The sequence below is a fragment of the Cygnus olor genome, chromosome 7 (genome assembly GCF_009769625.2).
Source record: "Cygnus olor isolate bCygOlo1 chromosome 7, bCygOlo1.pri.v2, whole genome shotgun sequence".
Taxonomy (NCBI): Eukaryota; Metazoa; Chordata; class Aves; order Anseriformes; family Anatidae; genus Cygnus; species Cygnus olor.
In genome coordinates this window covers 32,038,899-32,053,471 of record NC_049175.1, presented here as the reverse complement: position 1 = coordinate 32,053,471, position 14,573 = coordinate 32,038,899, and the positions used below count along the sequence as shown (strand labels likewise).

Below are 14,573 nucleotides of genomic sequence, written 5' to 3'. Positions count from 1 at the left end.
ATCCACATTTCAATTTGAATATATTTGGGTTCCTCAAATCAAGGGAAGGTAACAAATCACTGATTAACATACTATGAGTTTGTTACCGGCCACAGTTAAGACAGAGACCACTTTGTTTTTCTTGTATCCAGTACCACAACACACTGCATAGCTCAGCACCAACCCAGCCAGATGCAAGGCATGGACTTCATTGCTAGGCCCCATGATTCTCCCCTCTGTATGAGTAATTGGCAGCTGAGTTCTGGGTAAGAGTGGGAGCTTCGGAGAGCTACAGCAGGTCATTAATAACAAGAAGCATCTAAAGCCCTAAAATATCCTGTCTCTAAAATTAATGCGAGCATGAGTTACACTTGTTGTAAATTAGACACCAGGAGGTCCAAGTACAATTTTTAGCACTGATTTAATAGATCAAGAGCATGAAATGACAGTGCAAGTACAGTCTGAGATAGCAAATGCCTACTAGGCTATTCCAGCTGCAACAGGCTAGAGCATGAAGTACCATAGCATGTTCTTCAGTTTGGGTAAAGTCCTTCAGAAACACTAGGTGCTACTGCTAGTTCTTAATAAGCCTGTGCTGTCACTCTTCTTGCTGTTACCATGCACATTGCATTAAGCCACCTGCAGCTACATATCGGGAAGGGCCCTGGACAAATAGGTTCTGTCTGTTTTTGCTTGTTTGTTTGTTTGTTTGTTTGTTTTTTCATGGGAGCTTCCTTCAGTGCAAACCCAGAGTGCCTGTTACAGTGCTCGTGTTGCTCTCCCTCATCTGGGGTTTTTGATGAACTGTTTCCATGATTACCTTAGTTTTTTACTCATGCTGCCTGAAAAATTACAGTTTGTGTGTGCACTTTCCTTTGCCTTGAATTAGAGCATGATCTTTTACCATGGCCATGCTCTGTAGTTCTCAGACTCTTTGACCCAATCTGTTGGAGTCTAGGTCTAAATACGATCCAGAGGCCACATTCCTTGTGTTGACTGATAACCTCCTCTGGGCCACAGATAACTGTTAGTCCACAGCAGTTCTTTCAGATAGGACAGCTGTATTTATTACTGCACATTGGCCACATGGTCTTCCCCTTCCTCAGGGACAGAAGCTGAAGAGCAATGCCAATTTAGAGCTTTGATGGGACAGAAAGTTCATCAGGACAGCACTGGTTACACTCTAGGGCAGCAGAGCGGCAGTCCAATCCAACATGATTCAGGGACATAACTGGAGCTTATAGGCCTGAGGCACAAAAGAAAACTGATTTACTTAAACAGCATGAAGAGGCAGCATGAGAGGCCAAAATGAAGGGGATAGTTTTGTCACGCAGCTTCAGGGTGGGATTTGCCGAGTGGCTTTCCATTTATGACTGATGAGAAAATTGTGGGGTTGACATTTGAATATGGACCTCTTTGTGGTGATTCATGCCTTTGCTGGCTTCCCGCACACTTTCTCCCCTTTCAGGTGACTGAAAAAAGCACGATGCTCTTGAATGAATTTTTCTTCCTGCGTGTCCTGCTCAAGACATGCGCTGCACAGAGTCCCCGTGACTGTCATTAGCTAGCAGTTGAGTTCCAGCTCAAGTGGAAAACACTGAGCCATAACATCCTAAATATCAGACATCTGCTGTCTCCGTGCCCCAGGCCATGTCACTTGCAATCATTTGAAGAGCTCAGGATCAGCTCGGCGGTTTGGGCTGGAGAGCAGCCCGAGCTGCAAACACTCTCGGTGGAAGGGTTGTCTCCTCTGGAATGCACTTCCCCACTTCGGCTCTAACAGCCTGGATTTCATGACCCCCAGGTCATCCTGTAGGGTCCATCTGCTTTCCCAGGCTTTGAAAGGGGTGGAGAAATTTGGGAAATTATAAGGCTACTATAGGAAATGGATAGCAGCAGCATGGCAGGAAGAGGTTGTGCCTTGAGTTGTTGACTCAGTGGATAAAAATTGTACTCATACCAAGAAAATCTAAAACAGAATGGGGATCTGCAACTATGCTAAACAAATAAACACTTATTGACTTTGTAGGTTATAACAGTTTTACTTATCAGGTTATAAGGTTTTTATAACCTGATAAGTAAAATTGTTCTGATTAATGTTTTACAGTCTATAAATAATAATAAAATAAAGAGAAAGAGAATGATCCTATCAGGAAATGTAGGTCTTACAGTCATAAAAGGAGGGGTGATAAAAATTCCATTAAGAGACGTTTCCAAAAGCTCATTTAAAATATTTAGTGCTGATCCTTTTGTCTTTGAGCTCCTTAAAAGAAATCACCTCTTGCATCATGCCATTCAAAATGAATTATGCTTTCAATTTTCCTTGTTTCCTGCTATATTCATATTAAACTATTATACTATACACAGGAAAATATCCAGCAAAAGCAACTAATCTTACTGCGTGCTAGGAATGGTTTTCTTCAGATGGCTTTAATGTTGAAGACAAAGGTCAGCAATTTACCACAAACAAGGAATTTAATATTTCCTCCACTTGTGAGCAGCATACTTCCATGGTCCTCACAGCGTTCTTCAATTACATTTCTACTGGAAAGTGGGGCTTTGAAAAACTCTCTCTAAAGGCTGCTCAGTTTTTTCCTGAGAGACTTGACGTTGTGAATACTGTATTAGGGAGATGCCAAATTACCTGCAGAGGTCCTCCACCTCTTCCAGGGACACTTATTTAATTAATGCATTCCACAAGCATTACAGTGTGGGGCTCCTTGCAGCTGAGAATTTCTTGTTTCGATGCATGGACAGTTCATGTCAAACCTTGCAGCCCCACAACCGGCTTTGCTTTGCACACACTGACTGAGCAGCCTGGAAATGCCTCTCAGAGCAATACGTGAAATGGACAAATTGTGCTTTGAAATTGGGAAGGAAGGGGAAGACAGCTGGAAACGTGCATTATTTAAAATGCTGTAGGATGAGAAACAGATGCCGGCATGGCATTTGTGGAACTGCAAGTTACACAGCTTATGCTGGCAGTTGGCAAGCGAAATTGGTATCAAATCCACAGCTATGCAAAAGCCACCACCACAACTGGCACCCAGGCTGGCAGAGCCAGCCAAGAGTGAGCGATGATGGGTGCTGAAATATTGCCCCTCTCTGCTCTGGTCCAGAGTGGTCCAGGTGGAGGTGCAGTGGCAAGGCAGGGCAGGGAAAATCAGACTGCACCTGTCTGTGAGACGAACACAGCATTTCTCTTTCAATGGCTGTCTGCATTATTAGCTGTCACCAGGCTTAAATTCACTTAAATGAAGGGGGAAAAAAAAAAAAAGAGGAGGAAGAAAAGCAAAGTGGTGTATTTGCTCTCTAATTCAAGTCCTGACGATCCATATCTCATAGCCAGAGCCTCCAGCTGAACTCCCAGTGCTTTCTCTGCTCTGAGGCATTCAGAGGAAAGGGTTTCTGATCCCTCGCTAACACATGTTGTAAGTGGGTGAGTTGGCAGTGGGCTGAGATTCCCTTCCTTATTGCTGCCTACCGAAGAGGGAAACCCTGGAAAACTGCCAGGTCCGGGGACTTGTTAGGGAAATACTAGTTTGCTGATTGCAGTGAAAAAAAAAAAAAAAAAGGATGAGGCATTCCACATAATTCTGCCAGCTAAAATATTGTTTTGACTTGCATCAGTAGAAGGAAGGTAGCAGCTAATTTATATAAGGGATAAAGGCTTTTTTTTGGGGGGGGGAAATGTGATGTAGCAACTAGTAGACAGAAGGCTAAAATCACTGGGACTTGGGAAATAACCATAACCCCTCATTCTCAAATATCATGTGAGAAAAGAGAAAATAAAGGAATATCTTACTTATACAGTGAGTTGCAGTGAACAATTGTGGACCTTTTTACAGATTTCAAGCAGTCTATAGGTGCTTCCTAGTAGTAGTTGATTATGGGTGATGGTTACTTTCCACATAATTCAAAGGCGCTATTGAGAATAAAATCCTACCCCTTTTTTTCACCCAGGATGGCAGCTCTCCATCAAGACTCCTTTAGGATTTGGAACACAGGCGGGTGCCAGAAAACTTGTGAAAACCACAGGGCTGGAGGGTGGATCCGTGTATTCCCTCTCTCTGTGCCGGCCCTGTCGTAATCCCAGGCCGTACTGATGCATGAAGCCCATCCCAGCACGCGGTGGGAGTAACCACAACCTCGTATGACCTCTGCGTTGGCAGCTCCTCCACGGTTTGAAACTTTGCATCGCCGCCTTCCAGTCCTTAAGATGTTACCTAAATAAGTTGATTTATAACTCATGAGAAAGGCTCTGGCCCCTGACGAGACTTTGAAGTGGACTCTAAAAAAGACATTAGCTCTAGTCATAGGACTAGGGCTTGTCGGTGGCAAAGAACAGGGAGAAAAGGCTGTAATTCTCCCTCGCAGCTCTGACCACTGATTCGTAGTCACACTTGCGTAGATAATACTGGCATAGACAATATTTTTAGATTTTTTTCTTTTTTCCCATAGAAGATAATGAGGTTATGGTGCCCCACCGACACCCGCAGCCTCCTGGGCAGGGATGAAAGCAGCCTCAGAAGGAGGGAGTCTCTACCTTGGAGGAAGAAACCCTCAGTGGAGCTGAGGACGGTCATGAGGTCCACTCCCAGCACAAGGGCTGATAAATAGCTGCTCTTTTCACTCTTTTTTCTTTTTTTTTTAATACTCCCACTGATGATAATGCGAAGGGGGCTTCCAGCCCAGCCACACTCCCATTGTCCATTCCCCATCCTCCTTGGGCACAGGTCGGAGGCAAGCAGAGCCCCCAGGAGGCAGCGGTGCTGGCCCATTCCCACCGCAGGGGCAGTGACCCTGCTCCCTGGGGTCCCTCCAGACACCCGCGTGGAGGTCTCTCCCAGAGCCATCCCACCTCGGTGCTGCTGCTCAGGCTGAGCAGGTTCAGTTGAGATCCGAAAAGGATCTTGTTAGAAGGGTCATGGCTGCCAGCTGGCTTTGGCTCTCGGATAGCCGATCAGAGTGAGTATGTCCCAAACTGTTACATTAAGCCAAATGCTCCACGCTGTTCGGTAAGCTCCCCACGACAGGTTTCTCTTTCGTCCTTTAGAGTCAGTGCTGTACCTTTGCAGTGTGACCGCACTTGGGGCTCTGTGCTGAAGTTACTGTTCACAAGACAAACAGTACATATGCTGAAAGGTCAAATGTGATGAACTCATTACCCAAGTGCTGACTATTTTTTGTTTGGACCAATCAGAGTATTGCTAAAGTGATTTATACTAAATTCTTCCTCTACTCAAAACAATTTTTCTCCGTAAACCATGTTTACAAATGCCAAAAATATTTTGAACCAGGTGCTACAAAAACCTGAAAGCACTTACTTATAGAGGGCTGTTTCAACACTGCAAATACTCATGTGTAGTTGAGACAGATTTTGCTCCTCACGAGAACAACCTTACACCAATTTGTCCACACTGCCTTGCTCTAATTTGTTCAAGTGAGAGCCCAGAAAATCAGTGTGACATGAAGAGACCGTCAAGGTGCCACTGTGCAAATACAAGGCTGGTGCAGGGCAGGAGGATGGTGAATATGGCAGGCACAAAGAAATTTGTAACTATTTATAGAGGTTAAAATTTGGTTGGTCATTTGATAACACAGAGAATTCACATCTTTTGAAATTAATCATTCTTCTGGAAAGGGAAAAACCTCTATATTTTTCTAAATATACTGCATTTAGATTTTACTATAATGTCTATATTTTTAAGTATTATAAGATTTCAGACTTTTTGTTGAGCCATTTTTGCACTGAACTTTACCAATTCCAGGACAACATGGAGCTCTTCAGCAAAATCAAATACCTTTCTACCTTCCTCCCCAAACTCAGATAATTTTTCACAGTTTGCATTATATCATCTTGCTGCACAATTTTATTTCCCTTCCCTACATTTGAAATTTACTCACCTTTGCTATTACTTCATCCAGAAGACAGCAACTTAGGGTAGAGAATATTTTTATTTTATTTTACTTGTCTTAGAATTACCTGGCATTGACTTAGCATGGTAGAAATGTGATTAGTATGTAAATAAAAGTACTGACATAACCAGGAACACTAATCAGAAATAGTCTCTTAACTCTTACTTCTACCCTGCTGAGCAAGGGTTCAATTTTAATATCAATATTTAGCAGGATTCATGGCCACACCCCAATTTCTGATCAACAGAGCAGAGAGAAATAATTCTAATTATCCCCTCTAAAGTGTTTTCAAAGCAGCATATAGTGATTATTTGGAAAATAAAGGAATCTTTCAATGACTCCAGGGATTCAGCCAACAGGCGAAAATCCGTTTTTTGTGTGTGTGTTTTTTTTTTTTTTGTCACTCCCCATATGAATTCCCCCAATTATCTTAAAAACAGAATTAAAAGCTATGTGTGGGATTACCCCAAAAGCTCTCAACCTCTCTTTTCCTAAAAAGCCAGAAATCAGGAGCAGTAGGACAATAATGGGCCAGATTTGTACTAACGTACCTTATCTAGGTCTCACCTCAGGCATGGACTTAGAAGGAGTAGGAATACTGACTCTGTTAACATGTGAATTAATTTGCAGTGACTTATACTATATTTAAAATTGAAGTGCTGTATTTGTAGTGTTGTATCGTCCATTTGCACTGTCAGGAAAAAACAACAACAACAACAACAAAAAAAACCCTGAACTAATGGGACTGAGGCGCTCAGACCAAGGACCTTCACAAAGAAGGAAGAAGTACATGGTGTACCGAAGAAGTACGCTTTGTGGCAAAGAGTGTCTCAGTAAAAGAAGCACCACAAAGACAGACATAAAATTAAAAAAAAAAAAAAGAAAGTACAAGATCACTTTTATGTATTACAGATATTCAAAAGAAAACATATAAAAAAATGTGAACTTTGCTTCATTCAAATATTTTATTGACCTTGGTGGACTTTCATATAAATAAAATCTAACATATTTTCTGGTTTTAAGTTAGGAAGGGGATGCTTTTTTTTTTTCTCCTGCCCCTCTTCCACTAAAGAAGAGCATGAAAGGAGGAAATCAAAGAGAAAAATATTGGTTTTCAGGTTCTTAGCCAGAATGCAAATAACTCCACTTTTCTACTATACACGTTTTATTTAAAAGCTATTTTACATTACAAAACATTTCAGCTAAGGACTCAGTCTCCAGTGCTCACCCACACTGACCTGCAGCTCCTCAGTGTGCCATACCTCTAGGGTGACTGTTTCTAGCAAGCCTAGAAGGAAACCCAGGCATAGTTCTAGAGGCCTCTGTAACAACCAGAAGAAACCACACCAAAAAAACTGCTTCCTTTTCCCTGACAAGCATTAACTGAGGCCAGTCCTCTCCCTCCCCAGATGCCTGAGTGCATCCCCAGACCCAAGGATTTTGGGCTGCTTGAGTGCACTTTGCAGCATCCCTATGATCTAAGCCTGGTAAATCTTTTCTCTCTCTTTTCCCCGCACACAGTTCCCCGCTTTCACTGTAAGAGCGCTCCTGTACAATTTATTTTAAGGGAAATGTTCTCACTGGCTTAGCAGAGCTGAACTGAGTCAACGAAACCAGCGGCTTCCTTTGCCCTGCCGCCTTCTTTCCATTAATATCAGTAGCAAAGTTACATGGGAGTTCGACGGGAAGAGGAGTAAGATTTTATCATAAATGTAGCCCTACCTCTCATCCCCCATATCCAGGAAATGCTAACTTGATTTTAAAATAAATTTCCTTAACAACCAAGCACTACTATTTAACAGGACCCGTGAGCACTTCTATAGCATTTTACAATTTCAAATCACTGCATAAGTATTAATTAGCCTTAATGACTCATATTACCTAATAAGATAATGAAAAACCCTGCAGCTCACAATATCTACTTCTATTTTCAGTGAGAGATGAAATGGATCTTTTAAAAGGGTATGTTCTCTTTTAATACCTTTTCTGCATATCCCTGTAGTAACTTTTGGAATTAATTCATTTTTTTCTTCCTTTGTGAAGATTAATTTATTGCACCAACTATAGTCTTTGCCACTAAATAAAAATACAAAGGTTTAGGGATAATATTTCTACTTTAGGAAGCTTTCTATTGAATGACTGCAAGTGTGGACTCATTGCTTGGGAAGGAGACTTGGGTTTGCTGCCTGTTCTTTATGGAGAAAAGCAACGTCTTTCTTGGTTTCTTTCTGGGTTGCCACTGCCAAGGTAATGCTTAATGGATTAAGTCTTGTGAAATGAATTCTGTAAATAGAATGTGGGCTGAGATCATTTCAACTCATTTCCCCTGCGTCCCCTTCCCGTCCTGGAAGCTGTCAAGCACAAGCAGCCTGCGAGCAGCCTGTGCTCCCAGTATTAGTCTTGAGTCTCACTAGATGCGTAAAACGGCTTGTTTTTCACGTACTTTCTGTGATGGCATTAAAAAAAATGTGGAAAAAAACCAAAACCTTCTCGATTCCACCCATCGCTATAAACTGGATACAGCTAATCTTGCAAGGGCACCAAACATTGCTCTATTTGTCCATCATTAGAGCCCTGGAAACCTATGTTTATGATAGAATTATAGTTGAATCTGAAGGATTTTAAAGAAAGGAACTGAACCAACTGCGGGTTTGTAAACAAACAATATGGTTTTGACGTCAGTCGTATCATTTCATGTGCTGGAACACTATCTATCACGCGGCCAGTTCCTGCCCCTGAAGAGGTTCTAATTTAATTTAGATGCATTCATGATATGGGACAGCACGTCAAATCCAAGAAACTACAGGGTACTGCTGAAGGTCTATGCTGGAAAGGCTGTGTAAGCCGTGCTTCGAAGGAGACCTTTTGGCTCAAGGAAGAGAGAGGAAAGTTGTGCCTAGTGCAGGAGAAAGAAATAGGGAAGGGGAAGGGGAAGGGAAGGGTATGGAGCTGAGATTGTCAAAGGGAAGGACTTTGTTTCTTCCTCAGAAATAAATCAGCTCGAGGTTTTTTTCCTGCATCGATGCTATCCAAAAAAATCTGCATAACTTTTTCCAGAGCAATAAATCCTATCCACGGCTTTCAGCGGTGCTTCCAGCTTTGCTCTCCATCCCTCCTGAGCTCCCCTCCCTCCCTCTGTGCTCTTGGTGGTAGCCCCGCAGACAAGAGCAGTGCGAGCAGCCCAGGGGCTGTGGGGCTGGCCACAAAGTGCAGCCCCCAGGGGTCTGTGCCAAGCAGGGGCAGGAGCCCCGCTTTATCCCCTACCCGCAGGGGCAGACGCCTTCGTGGGGAGCTTACACCTGGGTGATGCACAAACAGCAGCAAGGTCCCACTTCACCGTTCAAAAATGATTTGTGAGCTTATGTGTTTATCAGCTTGGGCCTTAAACGATGTGGAGAAGAATCCCAAGTTCCTCAAATTTCTCTGGAAATTTACTTTGATGAAGAGTATAACAATGATGCGGTATGCTGATTTTTGGTTTTATTTACTAGATAATTTTCTGCTCCGCTGATTCCAGTTCCCCAGGTCCACAGAAAGCCCAGTGCGTCCCCAGGGTGTTTCAGAGCTCAGGGCTGGCTGCTCTTTCTCTGCTTTTTTTTCAGCTTTTCTCTGGCTGAAAAATTATTTCCAATAAAAATGTACATTTTTTTCCAAGGAAAACTAATGCTTTCTACAAAAATATATGTATATATAGTTATATATATTTCTCAAAAACTCCGACCCCAGTTTTGGCCAAAAAATACGACCAGCCTTCAGTGCAGTATCCAGACAGATACTGTAAGATCACCACGGAAGTTATAACCGCTTGTCCCTGGTTATTTACAGAGGAAGGCAAGTTTCAGTTCCTTCTCTTGATCTATTTGTGGGCTTCAGAACTACATTTCCAAACTTTGCATTTTAATCACTGTAAACATCAGAGCTGAGGAGTCTGGTGGAGAGCAAATTGGCTACTTCTTTGTGCTCTGGTGAGACTGGGGGTTTGATGCCTTTCCTCTCCCGTTTCAGTGCCTGAGCTTTATGAATGACACCGCCACGTAGCCTCAGATTCTGAGATATGCACATTTGCAGCATTTCTTTGCTTACGTCTCCATTCCCTTAGCACCTCACTCACCAGCGCCTGACCCAGCCCCCAGCTGAAGCGGGGCAAGGTGCCACACCGCCGCAGAGCCTAGCTGTGAGCATCAATATGCCACAGTGTTGCTACACCCAACGGAGTACACCAGGAAACTCGTGCTCTGCTTTCCCAAGGGCCCCTCGCCCAGGTGCTTATCTCTGCAGTGGCTGGAAACCCTCAAAGTGAGGGCACCTGAGAATCGCCGGTGGGAACTCGGGGAGGATGCCCCAGCACCGCAGTGCAGAGCAGAGGTGCCCGAGCCACTTTAAATGAGACTAGCGGGGTATAGTAGCAGTCTTTCTGCCACAGGATGGAGCTCAGTGCAGGCTGCAAAGCATTTCTGGGAAGCTGGATAAATAGTCAAGCACTTCTCTGTCACTGATGCCCATGCTGCTGCTTGCTACGAGCACCCGTGCTGGCTGCCTGGCAAAGCTCGGTTGGGCAGCTCTAAACTCCACTGCAGTGCCCGCACCATCAGCGTGCCTCCAGGTATATCCAAAGTGACTCAAAAAGGTCATATGGGTGAAGGTCTTGATCTGAAAAAGTACAATGTAGAAAAGACGAGGGGAGAAAAAAGAGCCAGCTTTTGTAAAAAGGGAGCACGTGAACTCCGTGCCTTCAGTTTTGTTCCACTTACTCGCTCACCATCTCTACAAAGCATCTCTCACACAGAAATGTATTTTTGACAACAGTGAAAGGAACCTGCCAGAAATGGAAGCTCAAGCTACTTTTACCCTGGATAAATGGGACACAAATGTCACGCAAGAGGTTAAATGGCACTGGGGGATTTTTCTCCCTTCTTAAACCAGGTGTGTCAAAACTGGGGACTGATCTTTCTGCCTGTAAAGTCTCACTGAATACAACTCTTTAGCAAAATACATCTCCCTGGTTCTCCTTCTACCCGAACACAATGCATAACCAGAAGCTCCTTTACTGAAGGAGTTAAACTTTTCTGCAATAATGCAACAAATCACTCCCTGCAACAAACAGCAGACACATTCTGTGGCACTTTCCCCACAGACTTCAATCTATGGGGAAAAAAAGTCTTGATTTATTATATAGCATTTGGACAGTTACGAAAGAAAATTTGCCAAAGATCGGAATAATCAACTCTTTCACCCAAGCAGTTTTTTATGAAAGAAAACGGCACAGAATGGGTCTGAGCAAAATAAATAAAAATTCCACACTTTTAACCAAGAGAACCTTTTGCGTCATTCAGAAATATTTACAGACATCCAAAATCTTTTATCATCAAAAAGACACCCTGGCCTTTGAAATTACAACTTTTTCGTGTATTTTTGTTTACTGATGGCCTTTAAACTAGTGGGTATCACTAACTTGTGGCATCGACTCATGCCATGTTTGCCCAATGAAGGAATTTTTAAAGCTGCGCCTTGCTATTTTTTCCCTTCCCTTGAAACATCTCTTTTGCAGAGCTATCAGCCGTGAATTTTAACGATAGCAGCACGCCATTTGCTAACAGGATCCGTGATATGATTCATCGCCACTAATGTCAGAAACACAAGTTTTCATCGACTGGAAGGGCTGCTAATGCCAGTGGTATCCTGGAAAAGGCGAGCTGTTTTCGTACAGTTTGCCTTTGGACACGAGAAGAGTGCTGCAGCAGAGACGTGCAGTCGCTGTGCACAGCAGATCGACCAGCCTCTCTCAGAGGCATTAGGGTGGCATCCCTCTGAACACCCCCCCCTGCCACTTGCCCATCAATTAGCACACAATGCAGGCCACAGGTTTTCCGTGCAGAAGGTGTTGTGTACTTTGGACAAAAAAAGAAAGAAGAAAATAAGTTGTTTTAAGTGCAATCCAAAGACATAGCTCCTTGGTAAATGGCACTTTTAATAAAGATGTTTCCAGTGGTTGTTTATTTATCAAAACACACTGCTGCTCCCAGGTGTTTTGATTTTTGTTTCTGTGCACAAGAAGGAGGGGAAAAAAGGGTTTTACTAAGCGAGTCTTTCAGTAAGACACCAGATGATGGATAGTCAAACACAGAGTCTCCTGTAAACACAGAGGGAACCAAAAGGTATGAACTGACTCATAATTGTGTCAACACAGGTCGCAGACCCTTGGTTTATTTCAGCCTTCCTGTTTTTCACAGATTTCTTTTCACACTACGCTATTTTCTTAAGACACAGACGCTTTTCAGTACACCTTAGTGGGGTGCAAAAGCGCACACAGCTTTACACTAGCGTGTGGGCATTTGTGCGTACACGTAGGCTGTATTTCCACAGTCACAACAGCAGCGTTTTTCACCCGTGGCTCACGGCTGCACTACACCAAGCAGTGCCTTGCTGCACAGCAGTTCGTGCCACCTCTACTTGAGAGGGAGAAAAGGTCCAGCCTGTCCCTACCCTGAGCTTTTCGACAGAGGATCTTGGGAAGTATCCAGAAGAAAACCTCAGCAGCCTAATCCTCTGGTTCATGCAGTGTGCTTTTTTTTTTAACATGTGGCATGACTGTGTCTGGCCAGAAGTGCTGGGAGGCTGACACATGGCAGAGAGCTCTGTGATGAGCAGAACCTACCAATATTTGTCTTGATCCCTAAGTACATGGCACTGAGGTTGCGTCCTTTTTCTTGTGTAAAGTCATTCTTCCCTGCTGGTTGTCAGCTGTCATAGGGATGGGAAGAACAAGCCTCTCTGTGGTCTCTGTTTCATCATCGAATTTATCTGGCACTGGCTGTCGAGCCCAAAAGTTGTCAGGGGAGGGACTGATGGCAGACACACCGTGCAGCTGGATTCCCTGCAAGTCCCTCAGCAATTCAGGCTGGTTCAGCGTGTTCCCTCATAAAATCACCTGTGAAGGTACCTTGCCCCTGAAACCCTGAGGTCCTGGTAAAGGACTTGCAGAAAATAGCCTGTGAAGATGTGTCAAAGGATAATTGTTATCCTTGCTGTGCAGGATAATACTGCCAGCAGAGGCAATAAAAGGAGCATCCATACACTGTCCCGAATGCCTCGGGTCAACTGCATATGTGCATATCCTTGGTGCTAGAGACCCAGAAGGTCTGGTTCATCCCAGATGTGTCAGACACGCTGTACGAACAAGGGGAAGTTTATAAACAGCATCTGTTTGGCTGGGATGCTTCAACCTCAGCTACGTTAACTAAAATGTGGTAGTGCCCGCATGGGCTGATGGCCTGATGAGGCTCAGCGGGAAAGCTGCTCGATAAAATCAGAGTCACAGAACAAGGATCGGGACCTCATTTCCCATTGTGTAAAAATCAGGTGCCGTAATTCCCAATCAACAGGCAATGGCTGCAGTGAAGCCATATCCACCACAAGCATCACAAGGGCACTTGCCCTGTGATTTCTCCAATTCAATCACACACACAAAAAAGGCAAAACAAATTAGTTAGGAAAAAGCTGCCACCAAAAATGTCAGAAATAACATTTCAAAAACAGAAATATTCTGCAGACATTTTGTCTTAAACCACTATTTTTAGAATATTTTATACCTTTGCAAAGAGCAAGAATCTCATGTAGTGCAGTTTTCCCCTGCACTACAGAGAATTCCCTATATACATTACAACAGATTAAGTTAGATTTGCTTCCAGTAGATTCTGTACATTTAGAAATTATCCCAGGGTTTGTAGAGTGGCTAAGTGGCCATGTGAACTGGAAAAACCTACTGTCTCTTCTCCTGCCTCCCCCCTCTTTCTATACCTCCTTTTAGCTCTACGGCAGAAGATGAGGGAAGTGAAATTTACTGAAGGAGACCATGAAAAGAGCTTCAAAATGTTCCACATATTTTCTCTCCATAAACATGCTGTGAATTTCGAATGTAAACAGCGCCAGGGCACTGCCAGTCAGACCCCAGGAGTTCACCCAAGTCAGACAAATTATGCTCCTTGCTATCTCAGTTGTTACAGTTTCTTGCCTTTCATTCAGTCATTGCCAATGCCTGGATTTTATGTCAGTGTGGGGGAAAAAAACAGCCTCACTTGCTGAAGTTAACCTCTTGTGGTGAGATCAGCAATACTGAGCTTTCCAGTGCGACTTCACAAGGAGATACCTGCTAGCCTTGTTTGGCAAGGTGGCAGTCAAAAGAATGCTGAAATTTGGCAGGTGTGAGCAGGAGAAATGCTGTGGTAAGGAGATGGTCACTGCAAGCTCCCTTTCCAAACCCACAGGGGTTGGTCCACATCAGTAAAACAAAGTAATTCTAACTGCCTAAAGCCGGTGTTGTGATGTGAATGCAGGACAGTACTGCTGAGCAAACCTGCCTGGCAGAGGGCAGTGGCTGCCCCTTCTACCACCATATCCAGAGTACAATTAATATTAGCCTTCGACTACATCAGCAATCTCACAGTTTTCATCAAGTCTCACTTCCTCCCTGATAAAAAGCTACTTATTAGACGGAAATGCAGGGTGCAATGAGGGGATTCATTTCTGAATGTCCTTTTCCAGCCACATTGGCCCTGGGAGGTACCAACACAAAGTACATGTCCCACATAACAGAAAATGTTGAGCTTGCATGGCAGCACCACAAGAGCTATATGCATTGTGTGACCATCTCTAAAGTGATCCCATTTAATGAAGAG

General features: G+C 43.6%; 1 protein-coding gene across 2 annotated transcripts in view; it reads right to left on the bottom strand.

The window, feature by feature from the left end:
* Positions 1–14,573, bottom strand: part of GRK5 (G protein-coupled receptor kinase 5) — a 167,854-nt gene that overhangs the window by 84,023 nt on the left and 69,258 nt on the right. The window lies entirely within an intron of this gene.